We start from the raw sequence: 21164 nt of genomic DNA, 5'->3' as shown, positions 1-21164 counted from the left end.
CAGAGTTTCGTGTAAACCGTTTAGCGTTTCGGGCAAAGCGTGCGAGAACCGTGTGAAACGTTCATCAGATTTCATTCGGAACTCCCTGACAAGTTAATTGTTTCAAAATGGCGCCCGTGTTTTACATTACTTTAACAAAATTGAACGAATTTTTAACAAACAAAAGAAAGGTATATTTATTAAAATACGACTAGTTACAGAGTACATGTATATTTAACGTTTTCATGCGATGTTTCAGTACTGAAACAATATTAAAATTCGCTATACATAAAAAATATTAAATACAGTTAGTGAAACATGATTTCTATTGGAACAAACCTAAATCAACTTTAACTTGCACGATCATGTTTTGATAGGCATGTATTTTTATTATTTATTTACATCGATAACTCTTACTGATAACTCTTACTGAGACCATTCGGCTGTGTACAAGCAGCACACATAACCTCGGACATCGGGTGAGACCTGCACCTGGCTGAACCTGTCAATCAAACTCTGTGTATTTGTTTTCATTGGATGGTCAGGCGTCTCTCTTTTGTCAAAAGCCAATGGAAAATTAATGACTTCAAGGTAATCGGAATCAGTATTTGATGAAGCACACAATTTAAATGATAGAAAATTTATTAATTATTTGAAGAAAATTAAATGTAAACATAGAAAGGAAATAAAAAAATTAATTATTATGGGAATCTATACGCATGATACTCAATTCAAATAGATTATATTATGATTTTATTATTTTATGTAGTAAAATCACCCTTCCAACTGTTACTCAATTACATAACAATTGATGACCTGGGGCTATAAATGTTCTGAGCTGTGTGCGCTGAAGCGACACAAGATTCTCGGTCGCATGCGGCAATTAAATTAACACAGACTGGCCGAATAAACAAAGGGGTGGGAAAGTGAAACAAAATGTTACACATAAGAAGGAACCACCAAAAATGATTTTCGACAGATCTTGCTATCTTTTCTCCAATTCAAAAAAAAAAAAAATTCAACGCGAGCACCTGTCAGCGGGGCGGGTGGAGCTGGGGGGGGGGGGGGGGGGGGCAGCAATGAGTTCGTTTCCACAATGAAACTACAGAAGTGATTAATATGTGACCGATACAACCTAATCTAAAGTTGTTTAAACTCATGTGAATATTTTTTTAAATAATCATCGAATGCCTCAATTCAGGGCATTCCTTTATCGTGCTAGCACCTACCGCAAACATGGAACTTTGATTATAATTTGATTTCATTTTTAAACTATCTTGTACGCTATCGTATAAATCAATGCTTAATCAACTGTACAAGTAAAATAAATTTATCTTTTCATCTTAAACTAATATAATAGTTGAAAACATAATAAAATATAGTTGTGTCCGTGCAAAATATGAAACATAAACGCGTCATAAGGAACATGTACAAAAACACGAACCGACCGCGGATCACTTATCCACTCGCGCCGGATCTCCTCAGTCATGTGCGAGGGATGATCGTCATTTAAAGGTTTAATATTTGAGGGGGGGTTGTTGATTTAAAGCATTAATTGTACAGTTTTTAAAGTACTTTACCTAAATAAACCAACCATTAGTTGTCTAACGATTTTTCCAATTTGGAGTAATATCGTTCGATAATATTCATTTACACTCAAATATTTAATTAAATATATATACAAGTAGGACAAACTTTTATAACATAAAATTAAAACAGTTCTTGTATATACGGCTATATTAACTCAAACACGTTCATATGCATGTAAGTGTAAGTCGCGGTGTGCGAATCTTGTGTATTAAATAACCGCTTACCGCTAAGTAATGCAGCCGTGGCTGATCTCCTCGGCCGTGGGCGAAGAATAGATTACGTAAAGGTACAACGCACAGAAACGCACAGCTCAGAACCAAGGAAGATTTGAAAAGTTTGCAGTATAATGACCTTACTCTATCAAATAGAAGTTATATATTTTAAACTTAAACCCCACAATTGATCTATGTCTATTATTGCTTTAGAGAATGACATTGCTTTTATTAATTAAATGAACTATTTCTTACTTGACATCCAATCGTTTAATCCACAAAAGATTTTGTGTAATCAAAACTAAAACAATTCTTGAGTTCGCGGGTAAATAAACTCATATATGAGAGACGCAATTCTCGTGTATTAGATAACCGCTGACCGCTAGGTAGTCCAGCCGCGAGCATGGTAACCGATTTTCTCGGCCGAGGGCAAGGGAGAGCTTACATAATGGTACACACACATGCAGCTCTGATTCAAAGTAGATTTTAAATGCATGGAGTTAATAACTAAAATATAATGCATAGAGTTTTTTAATTCCATATTTTGTGGTTTACTAGAAAAGAAAAAGAATGTTTTGTTTTCCAATTGCCGTTTTTAATGATTGTGCACTATAAGAACTTAACAACAATGACTTTAACTCCTAAAGGAAAAGCTTATACTCCAACAACAAAAAAATTCTTATGAATTAATGCCTCCTGTATAAACCAGCATACTTTCTGCGGCAACTTTATGCCAGTTGTACGCACAAAGACTTTCGTTAACTTGTCAAATGACAACAGGTACATGTCAACATGTAAAGCTTTTTACACTCATACTACACAAATCACTTATAAAATAACATTGTTACGACCTTTATGAGATCCCAACAAACAACTTTTCCAGCGACAGCCATATCAAAATCCTAACCGTTTTTGAGTTATTAAGCAAAAACTTTTAGGGGCTATTGGCCCTTAATTTAAGGGGCCAGCCCTTTTTTATTGGTGTTAAATGAAAGCCCTTGATATTCTGCACAACTTTTATTCAACATGTCTTAACAAAATATTTTTCGTTAAAAAGATATAAAGGAAAATATGTCTAAATTTTTGCACTTTTTGGAATCCTGTTTTTTGACCCCCTACCTTTTCCTAAATAAAAAACGTAATCTAAAAACAAAAACTAATGTGCACCACTACAATGTCTCTGCTATTCAAATTCGTTGGATTCCCATTCCCTGCTATCATAGTCTCGGAGCCTTTGTCTGGAAACCAAAGGCCCTAAAAAATTTTAAAAGGGGAATAACTCGTTACCGGAAAGGGAATTCTAACTTTTATGAATTGAGGAAGATAGTGTTTTGTAAAGTCCATTAGCCCTGAAAATTTGAGCAAAAACCGTTCACAAATGAGCACGATATGAAGCCTCAAAGTTCGCGTCTAGGAAGAAAAAAAAAAAAAAAAAAAAAGAACTAGAGCAAAGCTCGTTGCAAAGCAACGAGTGGGTCTTCCGTTAATATCGAAAGTAAAGCTATATGTTCCTGTAAGAAGCAGAGTTCTTAAACCAATAACAAGAACAACTAAAACGAACAGAACAAAAATCGAATAATTCTTGGTACGACTTTACAAAATCCGAATGATTTTGAGTACGAATTAACAAAAACCTTTTCGATTTCAAGAACGACTTAACAAAAAAAATCCGAATGTGTTCAAGTACGACTTAACAATTATATTTGGTACGAGCTAATTTAACTTTTAACTTTACGCTATTTTCTAAACCAAGGACGCGGAATCAAATTTTCCGGATAAATCAATTTTGAACCCCAATTTCTCTGTAGTGCATGGTCCGATTTTAAAACAAATTTCAGCGTTAGATTAAGCTTAAAAAGTTCTTTGTTTCTGCTTTATGAATTATATCAAATTATCGCTAAGGAAAGAGTTATTATAAAAATACATAGTAGCCCTTATAGCCCCTAACTTGAGGGGCCAGCCCTTTTTTCTTTATATCAAATAAAAGGTCTCGCAAATATAAACTTATTTTGTTCAACATGTATTCATGAATTGTTAAATGTTGTCGAGATATCTGAGCAGTTGTGTTTTAGGGGCCGACCCTTTAACCCCTTACCGAGGCCACTAACAACAACATTTTTGGTATCATATTGTTAAAAATATTATTTTGAACAATTTTTGTTCTACATTGCTTTTCAAAATATTTCTCCTTTTTCAGATAAAAATGATCAAAGTTTTGAATTCTGGCCCCTTGAAACCCCCAGTTACGTAATATATGACTTAAGTATGGTACTGTATGGATAAACAGCTGCACAATGAACATCTTGTTTCTATAATTAATAACAAATTATTGTTCAGTAAAGAGTTATTGTAAGAAGACATTTGAGCCCTCTTGGCCCCTAATTTGAGGGACCAGTCCCTTTTTCTTAATATCAAATGAAAGGTCTCGAAAATATAAACATATTTTGTTTTACAAGTGTTCACGAAATGTTAAAGGTTCTTGGGATATTTGTACAAATGTGTTTAAGGGGCCTACCCTTTAACTCCTAAATGGGGTCATAAACAAAAAAATTTAAGGTGGCATATTGTACAGAACATTATTTTGAGCAACTTTTGTTCTACATTGCTTTTCAAAATATTTATCCTTTTTCAGATATTAATGATCAAAGTTTTGAACTTCTGGCCCCTTGAAGCCCCTAATTACGTAACATATGGCTTAAATATGGTACTGAATATATAAACAGCTGTACAATAAACATTTTTGCTTCTTTAACTATTAACAAATTATTGTTCAGTTAAGAGTTGTTGTAAGAAGTATTCAGAGCCCTCTTGGCCCCTAATTTGAGGGGCCAGCCCCTTTTTCTTGATATCAAATGAAAGCCCTTGTAAATTGGAACAACTTTTGCATTACATGTTATAACAAAATATGTACACATCGAAAGGTATTACAGAAAATGTGCAAAAATTTCGTCAAAAAATTTGGTGCTAATTTTCAGGTTCAGGCGAGCTTCAAGGCCTTGAGCAATTTTCATCATTGGAAGCATGGGGGTACATCTACAGACATGCATCTACAATCCCTGAAAATTTTAAGCTTCTACCTTGATTAGTTTCGAAGGAGATGCGTGGACAAAATGACCCTTAAAAATTTACAAAATCGTCTATATCTGAAACCGGAAGTGACGTCATCATTTGAAAATTTAATAATATGTAGCGACGACCTTGTTCTATCAGTCCTGAAAATTTCGTGCAAATCGGTTGGGCAGTTTTTGAGAAATAGCGCTCCAAAATAGTCAGAAAAAGAAAAAAAAGAATAACTAGAGCAAAGCTCGTTGCAAAGCAACGAGTGGGTCTTCCGGTGGTGTCGAGAGTAAAGATAGAAGCTCCTGTAAGAAGCAGAGTTCTAAAACCAACTACAAAGAAAATTTAAAAAAAAATCAAAAAAAAAAAATCGAATAATTCTTAGTACGACTTTACAATGTCTGAATGATTTCAAGAACGAATTAACAAAAACCTCTACAATTTCTAGAACGACTTAATAAAAAAAGTCCCGAATGTCTTCAAGTACGAATTAACAATTTCCGAATTATTTTAGGTATGAGTTAATTTAACTTTTAAAATAACACTATTTTCTTAACCAAGAACGTGGAAACAAAATTTCCGGAAAACTCAATTTTTAAATCCCAATATTTTTGTAATGCATCGTCCGATTTTAAAACGGATTTCAGTTTTTAAATTAATCTTAATAAAAGCTCCTTTGTTGCTTTATGATTTTTATCAAATTGTTGGTCAGAAAAGAGTTATTATAAAAAGACTTAATAGCCCTTCTGGTTCCAAATTTGAGGGGTCAGCCCTTTTTTTTTAATATCAAATAAAAGGTCTCGCTAATATAAACATATTTTGTTCTACAAATGTTAATGAATGGTTAACCGTTATCGAGATATCTAAACAACTGTATTTTAGGGGCCGACCCTTTAACTCTTTACCGGGGCCACTAATAACAACATTTATGGTATCATATTGTTCAGAACATTATTTTGTTCTACATTGCTTTTAAAAAATATTTCTGCTTTTTCAGATATTTCAAAATGATCAAAGTTTTGAACTTCTGGCCCCTTGAAACCCCTAATTACGTAATATATGACTAAGTTATGATACTGTATAGATAAACAATTGTACAATGAAAATTTTTTCTTCTATAATTAATAACAAATTATTGTTCAGTAAACAGTTCTTGTAAGAAGATTTAAGACCCCTCTTGACCCCTAATTGGAGGGGCCAGCCCCTTTTTCTTGATATCAAATGAAAGGTCTTGCAAATATAAACATATTTTGTTCAACAAGTGTTCACGAAATGTTAACCCTTCTTAGGATATCTTTACAAATGTGTTTTAGGGGCCGGCCCTTTATCTCCTAAATGGGGTCATGAACAAAAAAATTTAAGGAAGCATATTGTTCAGAACATTATTTTAAGCAACTTTTGTTCTACAATGCTTTTCAAAATATTTCTCCTTTTTCAGATATTAATGATCGAAATTTTGAAATTCTGGCCCCTTGGAACCCCTTATTACGTAACATATGACTTAGGTATGGTACTGTATAGATAAACAGCCGAACAATGAACATTTTTGCTTCTATAATTAATAACAAATTATTATTCAGTAAAGAGTTATTGTAAGAAGACTTTACAGCCCTCTTGGCCCCTAATTTGAGGGGCCAGTCCCTATTTCTTGATACCAAACGAAAGCCCGTGTAATTTGAAACAACTTTTGCATTACATCTTATAACAAAATATTTATACATCAAAAGATATCACAGAAAATGTGCAAAAATTTCGTGAAAAAATTTGGTGCCAATTTTCAGGTTCAGGCGAGCTTGGAGGCCTTTAGCAATTTTCATCATTGGAAGCATGGGGGTACATCTACATACATTCATCTACAATCCCTGAAAATTTCAAGCTTCTATCTTGATTAGTTTCGGAGAAGATGCGTGGACAAAATGACCCTAAAAAATTTACAAAATCGTCAATATCTGAAACCGGAAGTGACGTCATCATTTAAAAATTTTATAAAATGTAGCGCCGATCATGCTTTATCCATCCTGAAAATTTTGTGCGAATCATTTGGATAGTTTTTGAGAAATAGCGCTCCAAAAAAGTCAGAAAAAGAAAAAAAAGAATAACTAGAGCAAAGCTCGTTGCAAAGCAACGAGTGGGTCTTCCGTTAATGTCGGAAGTAAACCTGGAAGTTCCTGAAAGAAGCAGAGCTCTTAAACCAATAACAAGAGTAACTAAAATATAAAAGATGAAAAAAATCGAATTATTCCTGGTACGACTTCACAAAATACGAATGATTTTAAGTACGACTTAACAAACACCTTTCCGATTTCAAGAACGACTAAACAAAAAAAATCGAATCGGTTAAAGTACGACTTAACAATCATTTTTGGTACGAGTTAATTTTACTTTAAACATTACGCTATTTTTTAAACCAAGGACGCGGAATCAAAATTTCCGGAAAAATCAATTTTTAAACCCCGATATCTCTGTAATGCATCGTTCGATTTTAAAACGGGTTTCGGTTTTAATTTAAGCTTAATAAAAGCTTTGTTGCTGCTTTATGATTAATATCAAATTATTGGTCAGAAAAGAGTTATTATGAAAAGACTTAGTAGCCCTTCTGGTCCCTAATTTGAGGGGTCAGCCCCTTTTTCTTGATATCAAATAAAAGGTCTTGCTAATATAAACATATTTTGTTATACAAGTGTTCATGAATTGTAAACCGTTCTCGTGATATCTGTACAAATGCGTTTTAGGGGCCGACCCTTTAACCCCTTACCGGGGCCACTAAAAACAACATTTTTGGTATCATATTGTTAAGAACATTATTTTGAAGAACTTTTGTTCTACATTGCTTTTAAAAATATTTCTCCTTTTTCAGATATTAATGATCAGAGTTTTGAGTTCTGGCCCCTTGAAACCCCTAATTACGTAATATATGACCTAGGTATGGTAATGTATAGATGAACAGCTGTACAATGAACATTTTTGCTTCTATAATTTAAAACAAAATATTGTTCAGTAAAGAGTTATTGTAAGAAGACATTAGAGCCCTCTTGACCCCTAATTTGAGGGGCCAGCCCCTTTTTCTTGACATCAAATGAAAGGTCTTGTAAATATAAACATATTTTGTTGAACAAGTGTTCACAAAATGTTTACCGTTCTTGAGATATCTGTACAAATGTGTTTTAGGGGCCGACCCTTTAACTCCTAAATGGGGTCATAAACAAAAACATTTAAGGTAGCATATTGTACAAAACATTATTTTGAACAACTTTTGTTCTACATTGCTTTTCAAAATATTTCTCCTTTTTTCAGATATAAATGATCAAAGTTTTGAACTTCTGGCCCCTTGAAACCCCTAATTACGTAATATATGACTTAAGTATGGTATTGTATAGATAAACAGCTGTACAATGAACATTTTTGCTTCTATAATTGATAACAAATTATTGTTCACTAAAACGTTATTGCAAATAGACTTTAGAGCCCTCTTGGTCCCTAATTTGAGGGGCCAGCCCCTTTTTCTTGATATCAAATAAAAGCCCGTGCAAATTGAAACAACTTTTGCATTACATGTTTTAACAAAATATTTTTACGTCAAAAGATATTACGGAAAATGTGCGAAAATTTTGTGAAAAAATTTGGTGCTAATTTTCAGGTTCAGGCGAGCTTCTAGGCCTTGCGCATTTTTCGCAATTGGAAGCATGGAGGGAAATCAACAGACATTCATCTACAATCCCTGCAAATTTCAAGCTTTTATCATGATTAGTTTCAGAGGAGATGCGTGGACAAAATGACCCTTAAAAATTTACCAAATCGTCCATATCTGAAACCGGAAGTGACGTAATCATTTGAAATTTTAATAATCAGTAGCGACATTGATGCTTTATACCTCCAAAAAATTTGGTGTAAATCGGTTGAATAGTTTTTGAGAAATAACGCTCCAAAAAAGTCAGAAAAAGAAAAAAAAGTATAATAATAAAGAAAAAGAAACCGTAGAATAACAGAAGGGTTTTCCGTTGAAAACGGAAAACCCTAATAAAGAAAAAGAAACCGTAGAATAACAAGATGGTCTTCCGTTGGAAACGGAAGACCCTAATAAGAATAACTAGAGCAAAGCTCGTTGCAAAGCAACGAGTGGGTCTTCCGTTAATGTTGGAAGTAAAGCTGTAAGTTCTTGTAAGAAGCAGAGCTCTTATACCAATAGCAAGAAAAACTAAAATAAAAAGATGAAAAAAATCGAATTAGTCCTGGTACGACTTAACAAAATACAAATTATTTTAAGTACGACTAAACAAAAACCTTTCCGATTTCAAGAACGACTGAACAAAAAAAAATCGATTGTGTTTAAGTACGAATTATCAATTTCCGAATTATTTTAGGTACGAGTTAATTTATCTTTGAACACAACACTATTTCTTTAACCAAGAACGTGGAATCAAAATTTCCGGAAAACTCAATTTTTAAATCCCAATATCTCTGTAAGGCATCGTCCGATTTTAAAACGGATTTCAGTTCAAATTAAGCTTAATAAAAGCTCCTTTGTTGCTTTATGATTTATATCAAATTATTGATCAGAAAAAAGTTATTATAAAAAGACTTAGTAGCCCTTCAGGCCCTTAATTTGAAGGGTCAGCCCCTTTTTCTTGATTTCAAATAAAAGGTCTCGCTAATATAAACATATTTTGTTCTAAAAGTGTTCATGAATTGTCAACCGTTTTCGAGATATCTAAACAACTGTATTTTAGGGGCCGACCCTTTAACCCCTTACCGGGGCCATTAACAACAAAATGTTTGGTATCATATTGTTAAAAACATTATTTTTAATCATTTTTGTTCTACATTGCTTTTCAAAATATTTATCCTTTTTCAGATATTAACGATCAAAATATTGAATTATGGCCCCTTGAACCCCCTAATTACATAATTTATGACTTAGGTATGGTACTGTATAGATGAACAGATGTACAAACAACATTTTTGCTTCTATATTTAATAACAAATTATTGTTCAGTAAAGAGTTATTGTAAAAAGACATTAGAGCCCTCTTGGCCCCTAATTTAAGGGGCCAGCCCCTTTTTCTTGATATCAAATGAAAGGTCTTGCAAATACAAACATATTTTGTTCTACAAGTGTTCAAGAAATGTCAACGGTTCTTGAGAGATATGTACAAATATGTTTTAGGGGCCGACCCTTTAACTCCTAAATGGTGTCATCAACAAAAACATTTAAGGTAGCATACTGTACAAAACATTATTTTGAGCAACTTTTGTTCTATACTGCTTTTAAAAATATTTCTCCTTTTTCAGATATTAATGATCAAAGTTTTGAATTTCTGGCCCCTTGAAACCCCTAATTACGTAACATATGACTTAAGTATGGTACTGTATTAATAAACAGCCCAACAATGAACATTTTTGCTTCTATAATTAATTACAAATTATTATTCAGTAAAGAGTTATTGTAAGAAGACTTTACAGCCCTCTTGACCCCTAATTTGAGGGGCCAGCCCCTTTTTCTTGATATTAAACGAAAGCCCGTGTAATTTGAAACAACTTTTGCATTATATGTTTTAACAAAACATTTATACATCAAAAAGATATCATAGAAAATGTGCAAAAATTTCGTGAAAAAATTTGGTGCCAATTTTCAGGTTCAGGCGAGCTTTGAGGCCTTTAGCAATTTTCATCATTGGAAGCATGGGGGTACATCTACATACATTCGTCTACAATCCCTGAAAATTTCAAGCTTTTATCTTGATTAGTTTCGGAGGAGATGCGTGGACAAAATGACCCTTAAAAATTTACGAAATCGTCAATATCTGAAACCGGAAGTGACGTCATCATTTGAAAATTTTATAATATGTAGCGCCGATCTTGCTTTATCCGTCCTGAAAATTTTGTACGAATCGGTTGGATAGTTTTTGAGAAAAAGCGCTCCAAAAAAGTCAGAAAAAGAAAAAAAAGAATAATAAAGAAAAAGAAACCGTAGAATAACAAGAGGGTCTTCCGTTGGAAACGGAAGACCCTAACTAGAGCAAAGCTCGTTGCAAAGCAACGAGTGGGTCTTCCGTTAATGTCGGAAGTAAAGCTGGGAGTTCCTGTAAGAAGCAGTGCTCTTGAACCAATAACAAGAGTAACTAAAATAAAAAGATGAAAAAATCGAATTATTCCTGGTACGACTTAACAAAATCCGAATGATTTTAAGTACGACTTAAAAAATACCTTCCTGATTTCAAGAACGACTTAACAAAAAAAATCCGAATGTGTTCAAGTACGACTTAACAATTATTTTTGGTACGAGTTAACTTTACTTTGAACATTACGCTATTTTTTAAACCAAGGACGCGGAAACAAAATTTCCGGAAAAATCAATTTTTAAACCCCAATATCTCTTTAATGCATTGTCCGATTTTAAAACGGATTTCAGTGTTAGATTCAGCTTGATAGGCTCTATAAATCACATATTCATTTTTGATTTGATCAGAAAATTCATTTTTTCGAAAAATTTGTTTCACTTCCGGTTTCGACCGGAAGTGACGGATTTTTATTTCCAGCCTTATTGCACATGTAAATTGCCAAATTCATAACCACAGAAAATTTCAAGACTCTATCTTAAAAAGTTTTTTGAGAAATATCGCGGACAAAATGACTTTTTTTAAAGTTTAAAAATGACGTAACGTCAAAACGGAAGTGATGTTGTTATGGAAACTTTAACATCTTTGAGGCATTTTTATTGCACATAATCCCTGAAAGTTTCCTTTAAATACGCTGAAAACTTTTTGAGTTATGAAGCCGAAAAGGAGTCAGAAAAAAAAGAAAAAGAAAAAAAATAATAATAACTAAAGCAAAGCTCGTTGCAAAGCAAATACCGTAAATGCCGGAAGTAAAGCTGGAAGTTCCTGTACGAAGCAGAGCTCTTTAACCAATTACAAGAGTAACTAAAATAAAAAGATGAAAAAATTCGAATTATTCCTGGTACGACTTAATAAAATACGAATGATTTTAAGTATGACTTAACAAAAACCTTTCCAATTTCAAGAACGACTTAACAAAAAAAATCCGAATGTGATCAAGTACGACTTAGCAATTATTTTTGGTATGAGTTAATTTTACTTTGAACATTACGCTATTTATTTAAACCAAGGACGCGGAATCTAAATTTCCGGAAAACTCAATTTTTGAACCCCAATTTCTCTGTAGTACATCGTCCGATTTTAAAACGGATTTCAGTTTTAAATTAAGCTTAATAAAAGCTTCTTTGTTGCTTCATGATTAATATCAAATTATTGGTCAGAAAAGAGTTATTATAAAAAGACTTAGTAGCCCTCCTGACCCCTAATTTGAGGGTTCAGCCCCTTTTTCTTGATATCAAATAAAAGTACTCGTTAATATAAACAAATTTTGTTCTACAAGTGTTCACGAATTGTAAACCGTTCTTGAGATATCTAAACAACTGTGTTTTAGGGGCCGACCCTTTAACCCCTTACCGGGGCCACTAACAACAAAATGTTTGGTATCATATTGTGCAGAACATTATTTTGAACAATTTTTGTTCTACATTGCTTTACAAAATATCTATCCTTTTTCAGATATTAATGATCAAAGTTTTGAATTCTGGCCCCTTGAAACCCCTAATTACGTAATATATGACTTAAGTATGGTACTGTTTAGAGAAACAGCTGCACAATGAACATTTTTGCTTCTATAATTGATAACAAATTATTGTTCAGTAAAGAGTTATTGTAAGAAGACATTAGAGCCCTCTTGGTCCCTAATGTGAGGGGCCAGCCCCTTTTTCTTGATATCAAATGAAAGGTCTCGAAAATATAAACATATTTTGTTTTACAAGTGTTCACATAATGTTAACGGTTCTTGAGATATCTGTACAAATGTGTTTTAGGGGCCGACCCTTTAACTCCTTAATGGGGTCATAAACAAAAACATTTAAGGTTGCATATTGTACAGAATATTATTTTGAGCAACTTTTGTTCTACATTGCGTTTAAAATATTTCTCCTTTTTCAGATATTAATGATCAAAGTTTTGAACTTCTGGCCCCTTGAAGCCCCTAATTACGTAACATATGGCTTAAATATTGAACTGTATAGATTAACAGCTGTACAATGAACATTTTTGCTTCTATAACTAATAACAAATTATTGTTCAGTAAAGAGTTATTGTAAGAAGACTTTAGAGCCCTCTTGGCCCCTAATTTGAGGAATCAGCCCCTTTTTCTTCATATCAAATGAAAGCCCTTGTAAATTGAAACAACTTTTGCATTACATGTTTTAACAAAATATGTACACATCGAAAGGTATTACAGAAAATGTGCAAAAATTTCGTGAAAAAATTTGGTGCTAATTTTCAGGTTCAGGCGAGCTTCAAGGCCATGAGCAATTTTCATAATTGGAAGCATGGGGGTTCATCTACAGACACTCATCTACAATCCCTGAAAAGTTCAAGCTTCTATCTTGATTAGTTTCGGAGAAGATGCGTGGACAAAATGACCCTTAAAAATTTACAAAATCGTCTATATCTGAAACCGGAAGTGACGTCATCATTTGAAAATTTTATTATATGTAGCGACGACATTGTTCTATCACTCCTGCAAATTTCGTGCAAATCGGTTTGGTAGTTTTTGAGAAATGACGCTCCAAAAAAGTCAGAAAAAGAAAAAAAAGAATAATAAGAACTAGAGCAAAGCTCGTTGCAAAGCAACAAGTGGGTCTTCCTTTAATGTCGGAAGTAAAGCTGGAAGTTCCTGTAAGAAGCAGAGCTCTTAAACCAATAACAAGAGTAATTAAAATAAAAAGATGAAAAAATCGAATTATTCCTGGTACGACTTAACAAAATCCGAATGATATAAAGTACGAATTAACAAAAACCTTTCCGATTTCAAGAACGACTTAACCAAAAAAAACAGAATGTGTTCATGTACGACTTAACAAATATTTTTGGTACGAGTTAATTTTCCTTTGAACATTACGCTATTTTTTAAGCCAAGGACGCGGAATCAAAATTTCCGGAAAAATCGATTTTTAAACCCCGATATCTCTGTAATGCATCGTCCAAATTTAAAACGGATTTCAGTTTTAAATTAAGCTTAATAAAAGCTCCTTTGTTGCTTGATGATTAATATCAAATTTTTGGTCAGAAAAGAGTTATTATTAAAACACTTAGTAGCCCTTCTGGCCCCTAATTTGAGGGGTCAGCCCCTTTTTCTTGATATCAAATAAAAGGTCCCGCTAATATATACATATTTTGTTCTACAAGTGTCCACGAATTGTAAATCGTTCTCTAGATATTTAAACAACTGTGTTTTAGGGGCCAACCCTTTAACCCCTTACCGGGGCCACTAACAACAAAATGTTTGGTATCATATTCTTAAGAACATTTATTTGAACAACTTTTGTTATACATTGCTTTTCAAAATATTTCTCCTTTTTCAGATATTAATGATCAAAGTTTTGAATTCTGGCCCCTTGAAACCCTTAATTACGTAATATTTGACTTAGGTATGATACTGTATAGATAATCAGCTGTACAATGAACATTTTTGCTTCTATAATTAATAACAAATTATTGTTCAGTAAAGAGTTCTTGTAAGAAGATTTAAGACCCCTCTTGACCCCTAATTGGAGGGGCCAGCCCCTTTTTCTTGATATCAGATGAAAGGTCTTGCAAATATAAACATATTTTGTTCAGCAAGTGTTCACGAAATGTTAACCGTTCTTAGGATATCTTTACAAATGTGTTTTAGGGGCCGGCCCTTTATCTCCTAAATGGGGTCATGAACATAGAAATTTAAGGTGGCATATTGTAGAGAACACCATTTTAAGCAACTTTTGTTCTACAATGCTTTTCAAAATATTTTTCCTTTTTCAGATATTATTGATCGAAGTTTTGAATTTCTGGCCCCTTGAAACCCTTAATTACGTAACATATGACTTAAGTATGGTACTGTATAGATAAACAGCATAACAATAAACATTTTTGCTTCATAATTAATAACAAATTATTATTCAGTAAAGAGTTATTGTAAGAAGACTTTAGAGCCCTCTTGGCCCCTAATTTGAGGGGCCAGCCCCTTTTTCTTGATATTAAACAAAAGCCCGTGTAATTTTAAACAACTTTTGCATTACATATTTTAACAAAATATTTATACATCAAAAGATATCACAGAAAATGTGCAAAAATGTCGTGAAAAAATTTGGTGCCAATTTTCAGGTTCCGGCGAGCTTCGAGGCCTTTAGCAATTTTCATCATTGGAAGCATGGGGGTACATCTACATACATTCATCTACAATCCCTGAAAATTTCAAGCTTCTATCTTGATTTATTTCGGAGGAGATGCGTGGACAAAATGACCTTTAAAAATTTACAAAATCGTCAATATCTAAAACCGGAAGTGACGTCATCATTTAAAAATTTTATAAAATGTAGCGCTGATCATGTTTTATCCGTCCTGAAAATTTTGTGCGAATCGGTTGGATAGTTTTTGAGAAATAGCGCTCCAAAAAAGTCAGAAAAAGAAAAAAAAGAATAATAAAGAAAAAGAAACCGAAGAATAACAAGAGGGTCTTCCGTTGGAAACGGAAGACCCTAAAAATAAGAATGAGAAACGCCGCGGACAAAATGACTTTTTGAAATTTTTAAAAATGACGTTACGTCAAAACGGAAGTGACGTGGTCGAGAAAACTTTAACATCTTTAAGGGATATTAGTTTCACATTATCTCTGAAAGTTTCATAAAAATCGGTTGGAAACTTTTTGAGTTATTAAGCCGAGAAGGAGTCAGAAAAAAAAGAAAAAGTATAATAATAACTAGAGCAAAGCTCGTTGCAAAGCAACGAGTGGGTCTTCCGTTAATGTCAGAAGTAAAGCTGGAAGTTCCTGTAAGAAGCAGAGCTCTTAAACCAATAACAAGAGTAATAAAAAGAAAAAGATGAAAAAAATCGAATTATTTTCTGGTACGACTTAACAAAATCCGAATGATTTTAAGTTCGAATTAACAAAAACCTTTTTGATTTTAAGAACGACTTAACAAAAAAAATCCGAATGTGTTTAAGTACGACTTAACAATTATTTTTGGTACGAGTTAACTTTACGATAAACATTATGCTATTTTTTAAACCAAGGACGCGGAATCAAAATTTCCGGAAAAATCAATTTTTAAACCCCGATATCTCTGTAATGCATCGTCCGATTTTAAAACGGCTTTCAGTGTTAGATTCAGCTTAATAAGCTCTACAAAACAAATATTCTTTTTTGATTTGATCAGAAAATTCATTTTTTCGAAAAATTTGTTTCACTTCCGGTTTCGACCGGAAGTGACAGATTTTCATTTCGAGCCTTATTACAGAGGTAAATCGACCAAATCATAACCATTGAAAATTTCAAGCCTCTATCTTAAAGCATTTTTGAGAAAAGTCCGGGACAAAATGACTTTTTAAAATTTTTAAAAATGACGTCACGTCAAAACGGAAGTGACGTTCTCTTTAGAACTTTTACATTTTTGAGGGACGCCAACTTGCAAAAATCTCTGAAAATTTCATCAAAATCGGTTAAAAACCTTTTGAGTTATGAAGCAAAAAAGGAGTCAGAAGAAAAGAAAAAGAATAATAACTAGATTCGATCTCGTTGCGAGCAACGAGTGGGTCTTCCGTCTGATTTTTGAATAGATTAGATTAAACCTATCAATTCAAAGATAAAATCGTAGATCTAAGCGAAAAAAAGAGAAAAAATTTTTGCGGCACTCGAGGCTTGAACCCGGGTCGCCTGGGCCATGTCCACGACTATATCGACTGAGCTACTCGGACTCTCGCTTCAGGACTTTGACGCTTAATTTCTCGAGAATGCCTTGATCGATTTTAAAACTAATTACATATTCTTAATCAGTAAAAGATTCACTATCAGGTGTTAAAATTTCAAAGAAAAATATTAAAAAATAAAAAAGTCGAAAAAATCAATTTTTGAATTTTTTTTCCAAAAACGACAAAAAGTGACGGCGGACATTTTGGTGAGTGTGTTGCACCAGAAAAACGGTAGATCTATCTTCTCTGAAAATTTCAGACCTATATCTTTTCTCATTTTTGAGAAACGTCGCCGACAAAATTGACTTTTTAAAATCGTAAACGGACGATAACTTCCGACCGGAAGTGTATTTTCAGAAATAAATAAAAAACGATAAACTTCAGATAAAAACACGTTAATCTTGAAAATTTGAATGAAATCTATCAAACCATCTCTGAGAAATCGTCTGCACAAAATCGGTAAGAAAAAAAAAGAATAATAATAAGAACTAGAGCAAAGCTCGTTGCAAAGCAACGAGTGGGTCTTCCGTAAATGTCGGAAGTAAAGCTGGAAGTTCCTGTACGAAGCAGAGCTCTTTAACCAATTACAAGAGTAACTAAAATAAAAAGATGAAAAAAATCGAATTATTCCTGGTACGACTTAACAAAATACGAATGATTTTAAGTACGACTTAACAAAAACCTTTCCAATTTCAAGAACGACTTAACAAAAAAAATCCGAATGTGATCAAGTACGACTAAGCAATTATTTTTGGTATGAGTTAATTTTACTTTGAACATTACGCTATTTATTTAAACTAAGGACGCGGAATCAAAATTTCCGGAAAACTTAATTTTTAAACCCCAATTTCTCTGTAGTACATCGTCCGATTTTAAAACGGATTTCAGTTTTAAATTAAGCTGAATAAAAGCTTCTTTGCTGCTTCATGATTAATATCAAATTATTGGTCAGAAAAGAGTTATTATAAATAGACTAAGTAGCCCTCCTGACCCCTAATTTGAGGGTTCAGCCCCTTTTTCTTGATATCAAATAAAAGTACTCGTTAATATAAACAAATTTTGTTCTACAAGTGTTCACGAATTGTAAACCGTTCTTGAGATATCTAAACAACTGTGTTTTAGGGGCCGACCCTTTAACCCCTTACCGGGGCCACTAACAACAAAATTTTTGGTATCATATTGTGCAGAACATTATTTTGAACAATTTTTGTTCTACATTGCTTTACAAAATATTTATCCTTTTTCAGATATTAATGATCAAAGTTTTGAATTCTGGCCCCTTGAAACCCCTAATTACGTAATATATGACTTAAGTATGGTACTGTTTAGAGAAACAGCTGCACAATGAACATTTTTGCTTCTATAATTGATAACAAATTATTGTTCAGTAAAGAGTTATTGTAAGAAGACATTAGAGCCCTCTTGGTCCCTAATATGAGGGGCCAGCCCCTTTTTCTTGATATCAAATGAAAGGTCTCGAAAATATAAACATATTTTGTTTTACAAGTGTTCACATAATGTTAACGGTTCTTGAGATATCTGTACAAATGTGTTTTAGGGGCCGACCCTTTAACTCCTTAATGGGGTCATAAACAAAAACATTTAAGGTTGCATATTGTACAGAATATTATTTTGAGCAACTTTTGTTCTACATTGCGTCTAAAAATATTTCTCCTTTTTCAGATATTAATTATCAAAGTTTTGAACTTCTGGCCCCTTGAAGCCCCTAATTACGTAACATATGGCTTGAATATTGTACTGTATAGATTAACAGCTGTACAATGAACAATTTTGCTTCTATAACTAATAACAAATTATTGTTCAGTAGAGAGTTATTGTAAGAAGACTTTAGAGCCCTCTTGGCCCCTAATTTGAGGGGTCAGCCCCTTTTTCCTCATATCAAATGAAAGCCCTTGTAAATTGAAACAACTTTTGCATTACATGTTTTAACAAAATATGTACACATCGAAAGGTATTACAGAAAATGTGTAAAAATTTCGTGAAAAAATTTGGTGCTAATTTTCAGGTTCAGGCGAGCTTCAAGGCCATGAGCAATTTTCATAATTGGAAGCATGGGGGTACATCTACAGACACTCGTCTACTATCCCTGAAAAGTTCAAGCTTCTATCTTGATTAGTTTAGGAGAAGATGCGTGGACAAAATGACCCTTAAAAATTTACAAAATCGTCTATATCTGAAACCGGAAGTGACGTCATCATTTGAAAATTTAATAATATGTAGCGACGACATTGTTCTATCACTCCTGCAAATTTCGTGCAAATCAGTTGGGTAGTTTTTGAGAAATGACGCTCCAAAAAAGTCAGAAAAAGAAAAAAAAGAATAATAAGAATAAAGAAAAAGAAACCGTAGAATAACAAGAGGGTCTTCCGTTGGAAACGGAAGACCCTAATAAGAAAAGTGAAAAAGAAACCGAAGAATAATAGAAGGCTCTTCCGCTGAAGACGGAAGACCCTAATAATAACTAGATTCGATCTCGTTGCGAGCAACGAGTGGGTCTTCCGTTCGATTTTTGAATAGATTAGATTAAACTTATCAATTCAAAGATAAAATCGTAGATATAAGCGAAAAATAGAGAAAAAAAATTTGCGGCACTCGGGGCTTGAACCCGGGTCGCCTGGGCCATGTCCACGACTATATCGACTGAGCTACTCGGACTATCGCTTCAGGACTTTGACGCTTAATTTCTCGAGAATGCCTTGATCGATTTTCAAACAAAATACATATTCTGAATCAGTAAGAGGGTCACTATAAGGTGTAAAAATTTCAAAGATAAATATTAGAAAATAAAAAAGTCGAAAAATTCATTTTTTCAAAATTCCTTCCGGTGACGACCGGAAGTGACGGTGGACATTCTCATGACCGAGGTGCACTAGGAAAACGCTAGATCTATCATCTCTGAAAATTTCAGCCCTATATCTTTACTCGTTTTTGAGAAACCTGACAGACAAAATTGACTTTTTAAAATCGTTTATTGACGATAACTTCCGACCGGAAGTGAATTTTGAAAAAATATCACGGGGGTACAAACTTCAGATGGCGAGGCATAATCAGTGAAAATTTGAAGGAAATCAAATCAGCCATTTCCGAGAAATCGCCTGCACAAAATGTGTAAGGAAAAAAAGAATGATAATAATAATACGAAAATTGAAAAAGAAACAATAGAATAATAGTAGGGTCTTCCGCTGAAGACGGAAGACCCTAATAAAAAGAAACAATAGAATAACAAGAGGGTCTTCCGTTGGAAACGGAAGACCCTAATAATCTTAACCAGCACAATAATAGAAAGGTCTTCCGTTGGAAACGGAAGACCTTAATAAGACTTAGGTCATATTGCAGATATTATTTGGAAAATAATATATGTCAGAAAGGACAGCACTTTGAAAAAAGTTTTCGAAGAGCGTTAAAGGACAGGTGACACAATCACAAAAACATTGACCAACAAGTTGAATTGTGAGTGGGATACAATTTCTGCAAAATTTTCCTTACTACTCCCATCTGTTTCACAGCTATTGCTGAATTACTGAGCTGATAAGACGCGTGACCTCAATATGCATATCTGAAGCCTCTGAGATCGGAAACCTTCGGTGCGACGTAATAGCCGATACACTGCCCATTCGCTGTATCTTTCAGCCATAGGGATTTCTGAATTGCTCTTATCTAAAATCTGAAGTCATTAACTTTTGCTCATTGCTATTAAAAGTTTGAGAACCCAGTACATAAACAGAAATATTCTAAGCTTAGAAACCCCATTTCTGTTTCCTCAGCAATTATGAATAGGAGTGAAAATTGTGACCTGTACTGTTAACTTTTCATTGATCTATATACTTCATGCTTGAAAAAATATGTCAGATGTTGGATTTGTAAAAGATAAAAATCATCAAAACATTGGAATCATTGTTTCTGAAGAAAGAATTTTGTTTTGTCAACACATAGTAAGTGATAATGTATAGAGACTTTTCGTAACCAGGAATTTCGCTGCATCTTAAACCCTAAATAAACCCTAATTAAGTAAATTGGACTTCATAAAGGATTTTTTGATTTAAGAAGTATTACCAGAAATTCTGGTACCTGTAAGCAAATTTGCTTGTTAATTTCTTTAGTTCCACAAAATCAGGGGTCTACCTTAATATTAATACTAATAACCGGAACATCTTTTAATTTCATTTTTTAGAATGGTATTTGATCATGTTTGTTTATTGAAATTTAAATAAAAGAACTATATATATATACCAATTTTCATAATCAGTAAATACTGAAACAGTAGTTTTTTAACATAGTATTCAGGTTTTAAAAACGTATTAATCTCAGACTCCTTGAATATTATCCAAATGTAATTTGATCTTTCTTTTAATAGTTTATGAAGATCATTTTTTGGTAGTACTTCTGAGTTGTGTATAATTTATTCTCTATTGATCAAACCTAAAAAAAAAAAAGCCCAAAAACGAGCTGTTATGCACACTGATTACTTCTTATATACTGACATTAGATTCAGATGGACAATGAATTATTTTTTT

The sequence above is a fragment of the Crassostrea angulata genome, chromosome 4 (genome assembly GCF_025612915.1).
Source record: "Crassostrea angulata isolate pt1a10 chromosome 4, ASM2561291v2, whole genome shotgun sequence".
Lineage (NCBI taxonomy): Eukaryota > Metazoa > Mollusca > Bivalvia > Ostreida > Ostreidae > Magallana > Magallana angulata.
This window is presented reverse-complemented; position numbering follows the sequence as displayed.